The sequence below is a fragment of the Ailuropoda melanoleuca genome, chromosome 12, assembly GCF_002007445.2.
Source record: "Ailuropoda melanoleuca isolate Jingjing chromosome 12, ASM200744v2, whole genome shotgun sequence".
Lineage (NCBI taxonomy): Eukaryota > Metazoa > Chordata > Mammalia > Carnivora > Ursidae > Ailuropoda > Ailuropoda melanoleuca.
Window position 1 is genome coordinate 1415192 of NC_048229.1, and position 17349 is coordinate 1432540.

Consider the following 17349-nt stretch of genomic DNA (forward strand, 5'->3'; position numbering starts at 1 on the left):
TTGCAAGAGCTCTTTGTATAAGAAGCACCTCAGTGCTTAGCTTGTCAAGAGGCAAATGAAGTTTAATTTCCAGAGGCTCTCACTTGTACGAACCCTCACGAGACCCCAGAAAGGATCTAGCAGTGTGTTCGTAAAATCCACCCAACTAAGTTATTTTCACTGCAGCAATCGAAGAGGATTTATCTTTCAGGGGAGACTTGCCCCACGTTGGCGATCTCAGGCAGGCTGGGGGCATTTTTGAGATCTGGCTAGGAGGCGGTTCTGCTCGGGTTGCATTTAATTTGGGCTTAGTGGGATACATTTGGGGGGTTTTCTGTCATGTATGGGTCTAAATCATCACCAGCCGTTATGGGATGGGAAGGCTTCCTGTAAGACCACCTCTTTTTTTTTTTAATGGTGAAAGAAATCCTATTTAGATTTAGCCAGTTGGACTCAGTTTGGATGATCCCAGCTTCGTTGACAACACCCAAAATATCGTAGTCGGGAGGCAGTCAGACATACGGTTTCTTCTCTCCATGGGGCCTGGCCAGGGGGTTGACCTTGGCCACGTCAATGTCGTAGAGCGTCTTCACAGCCCGTTTGATCTGGTGCTCGTTGGCCGTGGCATCCACAATGAACACAAGCGTGTTGTCCTCTCTGTTCTTCACGGCTGACTCGGTGGTCAGGGGAGCTCCATGATGGCGGCATGAAAATCTTGTTTCTCCTGCGGGTGCTCTTTCGAGGACGTTTGGGCTGCCTTCGGAGACGCAGTGTCTTGGGCCTTTGGAATGTAGGTGACATGAAGATCTTTTTTTGGGACCGTGGACGCCTTTCAGCACCGCTTTCTTGGCCTTCAAAGACTTTGCTTTGCCTTTGGGAGGGGCGGGGGATTCCTTCTCCGTGAAAGGGGAGACTTCTGCTCTTTATACTGAATTACCCTTCATGGTCCCGTGCAGCCAAAGACCGTGTCACGACATGGACCATGGAGTTTGGCGCTGGAAGCACGTAGTGGGTGAGGGAGGAGGTCTGACGTGGATGGAGGCAGAAGCCAGTCTGTGGGAAACCCTTCCAGCCCTCGAAAGTAAAAATCTGGATGATGCCAACCTCACCAACATACGGCTGACCAGGAAGTGCTCCTGCCTGAGGTCTCCCTGAAATCCAGCAAACACGAACTTAATCCATCAGAGATCTAATTGACTATTTTGATGGTAATCAAATCAAATAGGATTTCTCAGAATTCAGATGTACTCCCTGGAACTTATGTTCAAACACCCAAGTACATTGATTGCAATTTTATGTGAAAGAATTGTATTAAAGAAAACTTTTAATCTACCGGTAAAACTCAAAGAACAAAATTTGATCAATTAGTCTCAGGGAAAGAATTTTTCTGTCTATTCTCTCAAGAGAGAAAAACATTATAATCTCATTGTGCAGTGGTAATCAAAGATCATGCAGCTAAATTTTTTTTTAAAGTATTATGGAAGTGTGACAAAAAAAACCACAATGCCATTTTTGTGAAATTTGCAACGTCTGCAGGAATTGTCAGCTTTTTAAAGTGTGGAATTTGTTGTAATTTATTTTCTCATTCTTTGTAAGTAATCATATCTGTACCAGTTTGTACTGGAGGTTTTTTGTTTTTGTTTTTGTTTTTCTTAAACAGGGCTCCCATATGGAACGAACTCCAGGTCCCACAAAACCTGGACCCATACCCGAGTCTAAAACTTGTGTCATGAGTATTTTGTTCTGGTTTGTAACTTATCTTCTGATTTGTTTATGGCATGTGTTCAATCTGCACAATCTTTCCAAGCAGTCGGAGGTGATGGCCATTCCTTTCCATCCTGTCTGGTTTTCTGCTCTGCTTAAAAAGTCCTTCCTCTTGGGGCGCCTGGGTGGCACAGCGGTTAAGCGTCTGCCTTCGGCTCAGGGCGTGATCCCGGCGTTCCGGGATCGAGCCCCACGTCAGGCTCCTCTGCTGGGAGCCTGCTTCTTCCTCTCCCACTCCCCCTGCTTGTGTTCCCTCTCTCGCTGACTGTCTCTGTCTCTGTCAAATAAATCACTAAAATCTTTAAAAAAAAAAAAAAAAAAAAAGTCCTTCCTCTTGATTTCTTCTGGAAGGTCTCATTTTTTTCCTTTTTATGTTTAAATGCTTGGTTCATCTGAAGTTGATTTTTGTGTAAGAATATTTTTTAAAATTTTTAAGTACTTTATTTTGTTTTCTTAAGATTTTATTTGAGAGAGAGCGCAAGAGAGGGAGAGCGCACAAGCATGGGGGAGGGGCAGAGGGAGAGGGAGAAGCAGGCTCCCCGCTGAGTGGATGTAGGACTTGATCCTAGGACCCTGAGATCATGACCTGAGCCGAAGGCAGATGCTTAACAACTGAGCCACCCAGGTGCCCCTGTAAGAATATTTAAAAAAATTATCCAGTTTTCTGAATATCATTTATGGGATAATCAATCTTTTCTATTGATTAGAAGTGCCACTTTATCATTTATTAAGCTTTCTTACGTAATTGGATATATTTATCCATGTCTGTCCTGATGTTTCTGTTCATGCAGCAAGACCAAACATGTTTATTTATATACTGATAATGTATTTTAAGGTCCGGAAAGTCTAGTAATCCTTCATTACTCTTTTTTATCCTTAAAAAAACGCTCAGGCTGTACTTCAGCGCTTGTATTTTCATACAAAGTTTAGAATCAGCTCCTAAAGGTCCAAAAAAATCCTGCCCTTTAATCACATTAAACTTTAAGGCTGATTTCAGGGGAATTTATGAAATGTAAGTATCCCCTCCCCGTCTAGCGTGTGCTTTTCTCCTCAGCCAATTTCCTTTTCTTTCCCTATTTATTCAAATATATATTATACATTTCTGGTCCGAATCATTTGTAGGGATGTTTTTCTTTTTATATGCCATTTTTAATGGGATTTTTCTCCTGTTGTTCTTATATAGGAAAGCTATTGATTTTTACATATTACTATATGCAATAGGATATAAATTCTTTTTGCTGGTAACAAAAATAGTATATCCTTCTATCCTATTATAGAATGTACACAGGGGCACCTGGGTGGCTAGGTCAGTTGAACGTCTGACTCTTGATTTCGGCTCTGATTATGATCTTAGGGTTGTGGGATTGAGTCCCACGTCAGGGTCCAGGCTCAGCGTGGCGTCTGCTTCGGATTCTGTCTCCCTCCCTCGGCTCCTCCCCCGTCACGTGCACACGTATGCACACACGCACGCACACACACACACACACACACACTCTCTAAATAAATAAAATCTTTAAAAAAATGAATAGACACGAATTCTGTTCTAGTCTTTTCCATTCTGTGCTATGCTGTGCCGCCCTATTCATTTGCAACGGTTTCCTGAGTCATGTGGCTTTCCCCGTGGACCATCATATCGTCTCCAAGTACTGCCTGCCTCTAGCCCTTTCGACGGTCCTTCTACTTGAGGACAGGGTGATGCGCGGGTCCGTCCCAGAGCGCGCTCCTAGCACAGCGCTGAGCTCACGGTACACACCAGCCTTCCAGATACAGCTCGTAAAGTCCTCGCTGGACACACTTGGTCCTGGCCTTGGAGCTGACCTCACGGGAAACTCGCTGCGCTTGGTGGAAGCTCAGGGCACTGATGTTCAGTGTCCGCACAGACCTAGCTTAGCCGGAGAACGGCAGCGGACCGAGCTGCGTTAGTGCTGAGCCCTCAGAACCAGGGCGAAACCAGACGACTGACATTTGCTCTGACAGCCATTCCAAGCGGAAACTGCCCGGTTCTGCTTTCTCCGTACACACAACTGGGAGGCCTCAGTGATGCCGCTTGGCATCTGGGGCGTCTCTGACGTCTGGCCACACTCGTCGCAATCGTGATCAGACCAGCAAACACACAGTATTTATAGCAGCCTCTGAGAGCATCATAGGCCCGTTAGTAGTGGTCTGTTTTCCAGTCTGGGGCCGGAGGGCTGCCCGCCTGTGACAGTCATGCGAGGGGCTAGCTTCTCAGGTGTGGTCCCGGGAGCTGGTCCCAGAGCCAGGGGCCCTCCTCGCAGAACTGGGCAGCTCCTTGCCGCTGTGTTGGACACGTCCTCATTCTTCATGGGGGGGGGGGAGTTCCTCTGCACCAGTAGCCCCCTTAGCCCATCCCTGCAAAACTCCCTGGTTTGTTACATTTTCTAGCAGCTTGTGCACAAAATTTGCCTGATATTCGTGAAATTGGACCACGGCGCCCAGAGATGGAATCCCAGCCTTCCCTTTCTGATTTGACAGTGTGACTCCAGGCTGAGGTGGTTTCCTCCCCCGGCCTCAGCTTGCCCAGCCCACTAAAGGGGGTCACACGGACACCCCTGCATGAGCCAGACCCACGGACGGGGAATCCTAGGAGAGCAATTCTGTGGTCTTAACCGTCGGCGCGACAGTGATGGCCCGGCGCGGGGAGGATTTGGTATCTTGGAAAGGAAGCACTCGTGATCCACGGGATTGCTTTCAACATCAGTGCCCCTGCTGAGAAATCGCGGTAGAAAGCCATTTCTGTGTCATGGTGTCATTTCACAGAGTGGTCCTTTCTAAGGGGGACAGCTTTATTTTCTCCTGTCAACTACTTTATTTGCTTCCCCGAAACAGCCCTGACAAGTGGCTGCTGTATTAGAAGCGGGTACGATGCTGCGAGAGAGGACGCCGCGGATGTGCCCGCTCACGGCCCGAGGCAGGACTGGGGCCTCCGCCAGCATGAGCCCCAGTTCATGGGCTTCTTCCATGGTCGTCTTCTTTTTCTTCTGTTTTTATCGAGATGAGGTTTGCATCACAAATGACTGACCATTTTAAAGTGAATCGTTTTGTGGCATTTAGTACGTTTATAGCATTGTGCAAACACCAGCTCTGTCGAGCTCCCACACGGTTTTGCCCCCAGAGGATACCCTGTGCCCATCAGGTGTCACCCTCACTCCTGCCTCCTCCCGAGCCCTGCCAGCCACACCACCACCTGCTTTCCATCACCGCAGGTCCTTGTGTTCCGGATGTTTCCTACAGATAGAACCATATGCTATGTGGCCTTTTGTGTCTAGCTTCTTTCCTGTGGCTTCATGTGTTCAAGGCTTGTCCACGTGGTAGCAGGTGTACGGGCTTTGTTCCTTTTGATGGCTGAGTAGTAGCCCACCGCATGGACCACGTTTTGTCGATCTGTCCGTCCGTGGCCGTTGGGCTGTGTCCACCTTCCAGCCGTTGTGACTCGTGCTGTGACCACAGGTGCGTGGGGTTGTCTGAGTGCCGCTCTTCTGCGGCTGACATGGCCCCTCCCTCTCCCCATCGCAATTATGGGGGCCTGATGGCTTGCCGGCAGGAGGGAGACGAAGTGCCTACTCCTGACGTCGGCACGGAGCTCCTTGCCGGGGAGATGCCGGGGCTTGTGAACGCACCTCCAGGAGAAGCCCGTGCCTCGCAGGGGGATTCAGGTGCGCTCCGTGCTCGGGAAGCAGAGGGGAGTCCGGACAAGGAAGACTTCTGCTCAGCCCACAGACCGTGGTGCCGGAGACGATGTCTGGGAAGGAGTTTCCCTGCGGCTACATAGCTGTTAGATCGCTGTGGTTTGTTTAAAACAAAGCATGCTGGGGGAGGGAGCTGTTGGGTTTCACGGAGGAGCCCACGGAGTGAGTGAGTCCGAGGGGCAGCGGGAAGCCCCTCAGAGGAGTCTTTCCTGTTTGTAAAGGGGCCCACGGGTCCCCAAGTGTCCCTGGATGGACAGTCACGGGCAGCATCCCTCCAAGCCGCAATGAGGGTCTGTGGGGCCCAACACCGGGCTTTCCTATGACTGTGAGAAATGACTTAGCATCTCTAAGTAAGAAATGGGGACTCTTCCTCCTGGGAAGGGTGTGTGTGTATGTGCACGTGTGTGAGCCAGAAGTCCAACACGCTCCTTGCCTTTCACTCTCTCCTGCTCGCCCACCTGGCTAGGAGGCTGGTACATCTGTGCAGCCCCAAGTTCTGGGAGGAGGACGGACACAGCGCTTTATTCTCTCTTTATACCGGAGCCTCAGGGGCCAGGAGCCGGCCCAGAGGGTAAACACCCCCCAGCGCTGGTTCCACAGAGTCCCTTAATTCTAGGCAGCATGGGGGTGTCCCAGCCTCCTGGGCCGCGCAGAGGGCGGCGCTCCCTTGCTTCTGCGGCAGCCCTGAGCCCCAGCTGGGGAGACCCCGGGTCGTCAGCAGGGGAGATGTGCCGCGATCCATCAAGGGAACCCGCGGGCCCCCAGCCCTGCCTGGCTCTCCTTCCCGTCTCTTGACCGCACAGCTCCGTGGGAGAGAAGCCGGCGGGGAGGGAGAGCCATCTTGGGGGGTGTGTGTGTGCGCGTGTGTGCGCGTGTGTGCGCGTGTGCGCGCGTGTGCGCGTGCTGAAACACGGACGTTTCATAGGCTCCGGGCTCTGCTGCATGGCGGCTGGTCGTCTCCCTCCGTCTCCGCTCGACCTGCCTGCCGGCCTGTCTGCAGAAAACTAATGAATCATTTCGAGCTGGGTCCAAGCAGTGCTGACACCCCCGCGCCCTCCCTCCCTCCCTCTCTCCCCCTCCCTCCCCTCGCCGCCTCCAGCTCCCTGGCTCACCCCTGTTTGTAATCTGACCCAGCAGACTGCAGTTGTCTGCGTGAACCTCCCTGAGTCTTGGCACAGCTCGCTTCTAAGGTAGGCTGAGATTTATTTTTTCTCCTAAAAATAGCTTCCCGTTTCCCTTCACCTTCCCGCACCCGAGCTGCAGCGCGGGGACGGCAGGGCGGTAGCCGGAAACTCTTTGCCCTGACAAAGTTTATTTTCCAGTGGTGACAGGATGCCCTTCAGAACAGGGTCCAGGTAGCCGGGCTGCCAGCGAGATGCCTGGCGCAGGAGAGCCGCGGGGAAAGGAGAGATGTTTCCAGACGATTCTGCCTGCCGATGGTTGATTTTGCGTCTTGATCACCACGGATCTGTTTCCGAAGGGCAAGGCTGGCCGCGTTCTCTCTCCGTGTGTGGTTTCCTCACCCCTCCCGCCCCCAGCGTCGTGGAAAAGCCCCTGTGGGGAAGTTTGACATCATCCAGGCTGTGCCTTTCCAGCCCGGCTGGAGGGGGTGTGATGAGGGGTGGTTTCGGAGGAAGCCTTTGGGGGCTCTGGAAGCGTCTTCTCGGGCACTGGGGCTGGGAAAGGGGGTGTGGGCCTCGGAGATGAGAGCAGGTTGTATCATTCACAGCTCGGCTCACATTTGAAACGAGTTTAGTGAGGGACCTGCACGTTAAGGATTTGTCAATTCACATCCCATAGACTGACTTGAAGAATTTGTTTGTCAAAACAGATGTTCCGGGCAGAATATGCCTGGTGCGTGTGTGTGTATGTGTGTGTGCCTGTGTGTGTGTGTGTGCCTGTGTGTGTGTGTGTGCCTGTGTGCAGGCAGCAGGCTGCTGCTGGCTGGGGCAGGCTCTCCCCGGAAAGCCGTATTTTCACCTGGAAATGCAGTGTTTACACAGCAGGAAGACCTGCCAGCAGGGAAGTTGGGTTTGGGAGCGCCGGGGGTTGGGGGCAGGGGTGAAGCTTTGCTCTCCTGCAGCTCAGGCCTTTGTAGAAGCTCCTGTCCCCAGGGAGCCCAAGCTGGCTATCCCCACTGTGTGGGGCTCACCACCCAGTTATGGGGCCGCGGGGAGGGGGGCCGCTGGGGTTCCTGCAGGGACAGGGGACAGGGGCTCCCCAGACCCTTCATCGGATCTCATCCCTGTGGGTTCTCAGGGCAGCGGGGTGAGTGAGGTGGGAGGGCCTTGGGGAGACCCCCCATTCTCCTGCATCTGTCCCTTCCCAGGAGAGACCCCGCCTCATTAAGGGAGGGTGGATAGCACAGACGGGAGAGGCCGGAGAGGCCAGCGAGAAGGGCCCGGCTCTGAGAACGGAAGCCGAGGCGGGAGGAGGAGGCTGACAGGGCCAGGCAGCCTCTGTCTATGGGGCATGGGGCACCTCTCCTCACAGTTTCTGAACCAGGAGGGGGCCAGGCACCCAGGGCAGGGAAGCACATCAAAATCACAACACTGGCAAGGTGAACAGTCTGGGGGTCCTCAGAAAATACCCCCCCCCCCATGCCTGGCCCCTCTGCTTTCTCCCAGCCCCTGCTGGACCCGCCCGGAATCGGCTTCTGTCCGGCCCGGCTTCCTAGCTCAGTGCTGCGTGGGCGAGCTGAGTCGGGGGCCTCCAGGCAGGTCGGTTGTGGGAGATCCAGCGTGGGCTGTGGTGAGGGAGGCAGGCAGGTGGACGGCCCCATCTGTGGGGTGGGGCGACAGGGCTGCGTCCCACAGTCTGGGGCTACCTGGCCCCGCACGGTGCCGTACCCAGCACGGAGCAGAGCATCTCTAGGGGACTTCAGGGAGGTGGCTGAGAGCTGCTGCTTGTCATCGTCCCTTTTGAGAAGGTGACAAACCAGGTCAGGGGAAGGTTGGCATTGGCAGTGTGCCTGGGGCAGGCATTCGGACCTCGGGGGCTGCTGCCACCCCCCCCCCCACGCCACGGCACCTGTGTCCGGTTTCCCTTGGAGCACGTCTGCAGAGACAGGGGCCCAGCCACATCTGAATGATGCGTTTCCAAAGCTTCCCCAGGTGAGCAGAGTGCAGGCTGTGCCGTGAGGTCCCAGCGATGAGGGAGGAAGGGCAGGAAGCCACTCAGCCGACCGGCTACACGGTGACTTCCAGGACCCTTCATTTTACTCTGTGTGTGGCTAGTGTGTGGGAGGGAGGGGACAGCATGTGCTCACCGGGCCGGGTGGGACGGAGCAGAAGACTCTCCCTGAGCCTCCTTGGTTTTCATGTCAGAGCCCCTCCTTGGTGTTTTGGGAACGAAGGTTGAAATTGAATTAGAGCTCTGGTTCTCAGACGTCGTGAGCGTCAGAGTCGCCAGGAGAAAACACAGAGTCTCTTGCTGAGCAGGCCTGGGGAACGTCCAGTTTCCATTTCTCGCTTTCCCGGGCGCCAAGGCTTTGGTCCAGGCACCCAGCAGTAGGCTCGAGTGTGGCCGCGGGTGCTCCAAGCCTCTCTGGGAGGCGAGCTCTGTTCTCACAGGCTTGGGTTGAGGGTTGTGAGTGAGGCGTGACCCTAACAGAGCGCCTGCGTCCCACGTGCGTCTAGACTCCTAAGTGTCCAAACCCTGGGCTACAGCGGCTTCTTGGTAGAGCCACGGTGAGCAGGGATTTGACCACTGAGCTTCCCCGGCCTTCCCAGGTCTGTCTGCTGGAAAGTGGGAACTGTGTGGCTCTGGGGCCCCGGAAAGGGCCGCAATGGCTGTCCTGGTCTGTCTTGGCTGAAGTCAGTGGCTCACACCAGCTTCTAGAAAATTCTTCCTTTCTCTGCTTTCTTTTGAAGCAGATAGTCCTACTCCATGACCTGTGTTTCCCTGACTTCCCTCTGTGCTTCTGCCCGTTTGGAAAGCTCTCTGGTAACTGCTTCAGGTGCTGGGGCAGCAACCGCCGGGCTTGTTGGGGTTGGCTGCCCCTGGGGTGCAGACGGTTGGCTTGACCATGCTCCTTGGTCCCCAACATGCTGTCACTGCTGGCTCCTCACTCTTCCCGGGTCCTCTGGCCCTCCCTCTGGCCCGCCCACCCCCTTCCCTCCCTCCCTCCCTCTCTCTCTCTTCCCACTTGGCTCTTTCTCTCTCCTCCCGTCTCCCTCCATCCCACCCCATTCCTTCTCCGTCATGGACAGACCTTTCGTCATGCTTGGTACAGAACCCTGGACTTGCATGTGTGTGAACTACGTTGCGCTGCTGTATTTGGAGGCTCTCTGATCACCATGAATCCCAGGTGCCGAGCCCTTGCTCCGATCCGTGTCTTTCTCCATCCGTGTTGCTGGGTGTATTTCTGGTTGGTGACTGCTAGGTCCTGTGCGTATCCCGTAATGTCCACGGGCTGCCGTGCGCCTGCCGTGCCCCAGCGAGGGCACTGGGTTGTCTGCGAGGCCGTGCTTCACAACCCACGCTGCCAGCTACGTACTTGTCCTTATGTCCCCTGTGCTCCTGTCCTGGCATGTGGCTCAGAAGAGGATGGCGGGGTTGAGGGGCGTGTCTGCTTCGTCTGGGTGCGTCCTTCCCGTAGGGCCAGCTGTGTGGGGGGGTCCTGTTTCCCCGCATTCCTGCCGACACCGAGAATCGTCCTGTGCTCCGCCGTGTGTGGCAGTGTGGTCTAGCCACGGACACCTGTCCGTCCTCCTCTGTCCCTGAAGATTGTTGAGAACAGGGTTTAGGAGAGGCAACCACTCCCATCCCCTGGCTGTGTGGGAGGCAGCGTGGGGACGGGTCAGTCTCCAGGTGAGGGGCTGTTCTCAGGTGTTCCAAGGCTTGCGCCTCACAGGTCTGGGAGCTGCCTGGACAGCCTCACAGCGACAAGACTCAAATTAACCCTTGCCTTTGGAGGCCACGTTTCCAGGCACCTGGAACCTCTAAGATTGAAGAAGTCATTTCTCTGCAGCTTTGTACCTGTGTCCCATCACTGACCGCCTGCCTAGGTGGGGCCATCTTTCCTTTACACAAATCTGTATTTATCTTTGAGTTGGCCACTCACATCGTACCCGGCTTTGCTGGGTTACAAGTACTCATGCATGAAATAGACACCTGAAAAATAACTCTTCCTTTCAACACTGCCTTTCGATGTGTCCTAATTTTTCACTGGACCAGGAGACCCATTAAATTGAAGAAGCCAGGGCTCCTCTGGACTTCTGAGGGGCCACATTGGTTGCATGGGCAAGGGGCGCATCAGGACCCCAGGGCCTCACGGGCTGTGCAGAGTCTGGGCGGTTGGGAGTGGTGTGGCTTATGGAGAAATGGACAGAACAGGGAGGTCCAGATATTCATCTCAAGCTGTCTTGTTTGCTGACACTGTTGTTGTCTGTCTTTCCACATAGATGAGCACTTTGCACATAGTAGGTGGTCAGTAAATATTGTCTTTTTTTTTTTTTAAAGATTTTATTTATTTATTTGACAGAGATAGAGACAGCCAGCGAGAGAGGGATCACAAGCAGGGGGAGTGGGGGAGGAAGAAGCAGGCTCCCAGCGGAGGAGCCCGATGCGGGGCTCGATCCCAGAACCCTAGGATCACGCCCCGAGCTGAAGGCAGAGGCTTAACGACTGCGCCACCCAGGCGCCCCAGTAAATATTGTCTTGAAAGGACAAATGGAGGACCAGTGGTCTGCACAGTGTCCCGGCTGGGCTGGGTTCCCTGCCCCCTGGTTGGGATTGCCAGCCCGGGCCGTGTCTCCTCCCAGCTTCAGCAAGCGTGTGTGGCTGTCGGTTACTATGACAGTCCTTCTGTTAGCATTAAGCTCCCAGAAGGCAGTGGGTGCACCTTACTTATCTCTGTGCCCCGCGACCAAGGCAGTGCAGTCACTATTCAGCCGACAAACATTTGAGCAACTATTAAATACTAAGTAGCGTTTTAGGTGCGAGGCACAGAGCAGGGAAGGAGGTCGAGGGGTCCTTGCTGTCCTGGAGGTGACACTCATGTGGGGGGGCAGCGGGGGGGCCACAAGCAGAACAAAGAACATAATGGAACACGTGACCCGAGCTAAAGTAGAAGAGCCGGGCAGAGGGTCACAGTAGCCGCGACTGGGTGATCCTGGAGGGCCTCACGGAGGAGGTGACGTTTAGGCTGAGCCATGAATGATGAGAAGGCTCCAGCTGCGCAGACAGCAGGGCAAAAGTCCTGAATATTTGAAAGGAGGTTGCTTTAAGGCGTCGCTTCTTGTCGAATGGTGGACTGACGGTGCCGACGGGATGCTTGAGGGGCCGGTGGCATGACAAGGGACTGGTGCCCAACCTTCACCCGTGGCACCTCAGCATCAAGGGGAGGACGCCAGTGAGCGGGGCACTTTGTCAGCTCCATCCTCAGGGAATTGGCGGTAGGGGTCCCCTTCCCCCTGCTACCCACCCCTGCCCTGCTCCACCTGCATCCGGCCCAGTGCCTCTGCGAGGAAAACTGATGCTGCTGCTTTGGGACTCAAGGCCTTTTGCGTGCATCTTGTAGATGTTGCCTAATCTAGCAGATCTGGCGGTGGGACTTCGGTGAGAATCCCTCTGATTAGATGCTCTTGGTGCCAAAACCCAGCATGTTCTCTGCGATGACAGTATTTAGAATTGGCGGCTGCAGTTGGTTCAACAAGAGTTGGTTTGCATCGTGCTGTTTTTCATGGTTACTGTTGACTTCCCGCCTCTAAGGGGGAGAAACACCCCCCATCACATCGCTACATTGTTGCCTCAGTAGAGAAAATATGGCAACAGGTTTGTTTGCTTGTTTCCGATCTCTCAGGGCAATCCAGGCCTCGGAAGCTGTGGTTGGGCTGCTTCCTGGGGCCCAAGGTCTGTCCGCTCTGGATGCCTGCCTTGTTAGCGGGTACCTGCCCCGGGTGGGAGCCAGGCGCCCAGCCCCGCGTTTGTGCCTCAGCTCACGGTGCGGGTTCCCTGTCTCGGGCCTGTTGCTCTGCTTTGTTCTGTTCCTGGATGTCGGCGTTGCCTCTTAGCTGTGGAAGGTAGTGAGCCTTCACTGTGGGCAAGCTAGGAAGTACGAGAAAAGCATGAATAGCTGAACATGATGTGCATAACGCTGTCCCCCAGGGGCACCATCGTCGATGCTGGCACTTTACTCCAGATTCTTCTTACGTCGTTAACTAGCTGGAATTGTGTTACCCATTTTACTTTTAGCGCGATGCCATTGCCATTTCCCGCGGTGCTTGCCATGCTGCCGGCACCTGCTTCAGGGAGGCTGTCCCGTGCCTGACTTACCCTTCACGGCCATTTAGGCAGGCTGCTTCATTTTTGCTCCATTGTTTCAAATAACGCACGGTTACCAGAGCCGATCTGCTGGTCTCCTGCCTCAGACACAGGGCTGGCCGTGGGGGAGGGTCTCAGGCTGCATTTTGCTGCAGGGTTTCCCGTGCTGCAGAGCGGCCGCAGGAGAGAGGCTGGAGCTGGCAGCAGCCTCATTTCCCCTCTGACCCCTCCCCTCCCTCCTGAATTCTCTGGACATTGAGTGCAGAGTGCCGCCCTGCCCTCAGACACCCCGGCTTGAGAGCCGGGAGTCCCTTTGGATTTCTGCTTGCCCAGCCCCAGCCAAACACACGAAACCTGCTTGCATGTGGCTCAGTGGCGGGCATATGGTAGGTGCTTCCCGGTGATGTGCGAAGCGGACAGGCCTGCCCAGTATGCTCCAGGATGGGCTGGGTGCAGTCGTCAGGCTCGGGACAATCCCCAAGCCCCCCAGCCTGGGGCAGGGTCCCTCCTCTCCCGTTCTGGACCGATTCTCAGGCAAGAATTACGAAGAGAGCTTCGAGTCCAGAGGTACAGTCTGCTGTGGGCTGGGCATCGCTGCAGGACCTTGCTTTCTGCATGCATGGCACCGTGGCTGGAGACATGGGCGTCTCTGCTAGTTCAGACCCATTCACAGACATGACAATGGTGTAAAAGAGAAGAAGTGGCTCCTCCCCGGTCACACAGCTGGGGTGGGATTGGCCGGGTTTCCGACCTGCGTGGGCCTAGCTCGGAAGGCCGCGTGTACCCGCGGGAGGAGGCTTGGGGCAGATGAGGAAGAGCACGCTGGCCCGCGTGTCCGGAAGGTGGTGACAGGTGGGGTAGCATTCAGGTGGAGGTGAAGCAGGACCAGGTCTAAATAAGAGTGAGAGCCATCAGGAGGTTCCCAGGGGAGCGGCAGGCCTGCCTGGGTGAAGCTGGGTCCCTCTGGCTGCTGGGTGGGGAGTGGGCTGTAGGGCAGGGGTACACCCAGGAGGCCAGGAGGGGCCAAGACAGTGGGGTCTCAGCTCACACTGAGGGGGTGGCATGGCCATTGTGAGGAGAGGTGAGATTCAGGGTGTGAGGGGAGGGAGAGGATGCATGTTTGCGGGAACGAAGCTCGGGTACAGCAGGACCGAGCCTGGGAGGAGTGCTCAGCTGAGGGGAAGGGGAGGGAGGGGAAGGGAGGGGACACAGGTGCAGTTATACATGACTCTATTTGTAGCGTGATTCTCAGATCTTTTGGAAAATACCGATGTGTTTGGACAGACAAGATGTGGTCTCTCTGTATGTTGGAATACTGTTCAGCCACAGAAAGGAAGAAACACTGACGCCACTGAACTTTTTTTTTTTAAAGATTTTATTGTATTTTATTGTATTTGAGAGAGAGCACAAAAAAGCACAAGCAGTGGGGAGGGGCAGAGGGAGAGGGAGAAGCAGACTCCCCGCTAAGCAAGGCCCCCGATGCGGGGTTCGATCCCAGGACCCTGGGATCAAGACCTGAGCCTAAGGCAGACGCTTCACCAACTTAGCCACACAGGCGTCCCTGTAGGATTCCATTTTTGTGAGATGTCCAGCGATAAAAAGTGATTCAGTGGTTGTCTGGGGCTGGGGGAGTCGGGGGTGGGGCACAGGCATGTAGTTAAAGGGTGCAGGTTTCTCTCTGAGGTGCTGGAAACCTTCTGACGTTGACTGTGGTGATGGCTGTGTGTACCTGGGAGTATGCTAAAAACCATCAAATTGTCCACTTCCAATGGATGAATTTGCTGATATGTGAATTCCATCTCAATAAATTCATTTAAAGAATGCTGCTCCCCACGCCCCACCCAGGGCACCTGCTCCAAGAGGCTTGACCGGGCCCTGAACTCAGGAACTTTTCAATGGCTCCCAGGGTTGTGACGGCATATCTCCACCTGCAGGAGCCCTGTTTCGTCCTCTCTCCCTCGGGTGGGGGTGGGTACCGTTGTTCTCAAAGTGGTCCCTATTTGGGGGGTGCGTGAATCCTTCAGGCATAGACACCTTCCGCCCACGCCGGCAACCCCTGGAAGGTGAGGCTCTGATGGGTGTGCGCGAGGCAGGTGCAGGCTTGGGAGAAGTGAGCAAGGCCAGAGCCCTGATGGGGCCGCGTGTGATCCCCCCAGGTCTCTGGCTGCTTCACTGTCTGACGTTGGATGTTCCAGCTCTAGGCTCTTTCTCAAGAGCAGAAAAGTTAATCTTGTCACTTGAGGATGAGTTCAGTTACTTGGTGTTTTCTTGGTCATTTTAGGATTTCACACAGTTAATTTCTATTCCGTGGGGGGGGGGGCAGGAAGGTGGGGTGTGCAGCAGGGCACAAGTGGCTGGGGTCAGCTCGGCCATCAGAGGCAAAGCGGAGCATAAGCAAACTGACCCAGAACATTCCCCCCACGTCTGTTAACACATCAGAATACGGTCCCACCACCCTGGGGGCCATTGGGCTTTATTGGGATTTTTGGAATAATTCCATTATGGATTAGTAATAATCTATCATTGATTAATAATTCCATTAATGATTAGTCTGTTTGGAGTCCAGTAATAACAGCAGTGCTAACGATGGCTAATGTTGGTGGAAACACCCCCTCCCCCCAGTCTAAACGTGTCAGGGCGGTCAACTCCTTTAATTGTAGAATAGCACTGCAAGGCAGGTGCTGCCCTTCTCCACGTCTTGCAGATGGGGGACTGAGACCCAGGGAGGTGAAGGCCCACGCTCGTGCAACCGGTGAGTGTCACAGCCAAGACGAGCTGTGACACTGTGCGCAGAGCCCACACCCCTACTGGACCGCCCTGCCACCAAGGATGTCCATGTGCTCCCTTCTTTCCCTGCAGCATCTCCAGTGGGAGTCGGCTCCGTGAGCGGGCCTCTCTTCTGGCTTCAGTAGGCAGCAGTGACCAGCTTGGGGGCAGCGTCAAGAGCCAGCCTGGCTGTTCCTATCTTGGCTCTGCAATTTCCTGGCTGTGTGACCAGGGCTGCGTTTCTTAACCTCTCTGTGTCTCGGTTTTCTTATCGATAAAATGGGTAGACAATGGTATCTTATCTGCTCCTCCAAGGATTGTTGTTCTGAATGAGCTGAACAGGAAGCTTGCGCAATGCCCAGCATCTAGTACCACTGTTCTGGGTCGGATGGGGAGGCTGCAGATGGGTGTTTTGATGGTGAGATGAATGAAATGATGGGAAGCATTCAGTACGGGGCCTGGCATATCGTGAGTGCTCAATAAATGCTCGCTCTCATTACTGCTGTTGTTATCGGACTCCAAACAGACAAGCCATTGAGATGATAATGGAATTAGGAGGATAATACCAACAGTCCCAAATAGGGCGGGATCCCAGCCTCACACGTACTGCTAGAGGCCTCCTCTGTGTTCGCCGGCGCTCTGCTCCTGCTCGGCTGACCTGCTGCACACTCCCCTCCCTGCTCCCAGGGCCCTAGTCCAGACCGTATTAGAATGTCTCGCTGTCCCCGATCGATCTCCATGCCCTGCAGGTCCGAGTGGCCACGTTGTATCCTTGTGACAGGTGATCTGCAGGGGGAGCCAGGTGGCGCTGTGGCCAGCTCACACGGGGCTTCTTTATTAAATGCCCACCTTTGTGTTGACCTGAGCAGTGGCTCCTTTAAAGGCCCGGGACTCCCTGGTGCAGCTCTGGTCAGAATCAGGCTTTATGTTGTCGAGTCACTGATTCCGATCTGTCTCAGCGCCCCGAGCGTGGCTGCCGACTGCCCAGACCCTTTGAAGTTTGTTTTCCCTTCGTCTCCTGGGCAGTGCAGCCCAGATTGTCTGTAGACGCTTCTGCACCTATTCCTCCTTTCTTAGCAGCCACACTGCCTAAAATGTGTAGGAAGAGCACCGGCCGGCGAACGGGGGGACCTCTGCACGGAGTGACCTAGTGCTGGGTGATAAGCTCCAGGGAGGCTTCCCTTTGTCTTGGTCACGCGCCACGTGGCCCCAGCAGACCCGTTGGGAAGACGGGACGTTTCTGCAGCTCTTTGCTTCTGCCCTACACCGCTGGCTGGAGAGCCTGAGGCGTTCCTGGAGGGCAGGGAGGGGAGGGGCAGCGGGCAGGTGCTAAGGGCGCGGGCACAGTGGAGCGAGGAGCTGTCAGAACGGTGATTTACGGGGGAGCCGGCTGGCTGACGCGTGCGCCTGGCCGGTGGGGTCAGGGTCGCGGTGTCCCTAGCCTGCTGCACCCCCACGATGGCTCTCCCAGAAACACCAGTGGGAGAATATAACCCCTCTCTCCCTGAAGGACAGATGCCCCAGGGCCCAGGTTCTGGTCTTCATTTGGAATTAACAGCGTGGGCTCTGGGCAGGTCACTTCACGCTCCCGAAGTGCAGGCATTTAGGGTCACATTAGCGTTTCCCAGGCTCCGAGCAGGCGGCCTCTCCCAGCTCGTGGGCTCCGCAGAGTGGGAGGGGCCGTGCGGTTTGTGGCGCCACCTTGCTCCGATCCTGGGCTGGGGGGACTCACACTCTCCCTTTTCCGGGTGACAGTAGCATCAGGGAGCCTTTCTGCCCCCGTCATCTGGCCGAGGTGATTACTGACTCAGTACCTTTCCTGAATGGGCTCATTTTCCTTTTAGAAGACGTTTATGTGGGCTAAAAA

General features: G+C 54.9%; 1 pseudogene; it reads right to left on the minus strand.

The window, feature by feature from the left end:
• Positions 1-287: 287 nt before the first annotated feature.
• LOC105242223 lies at positions 288-4724 on the minus strand (annotated as a pseudogene).
• Positions 4725-17349: the final 12625 nt, after the last annotated feature.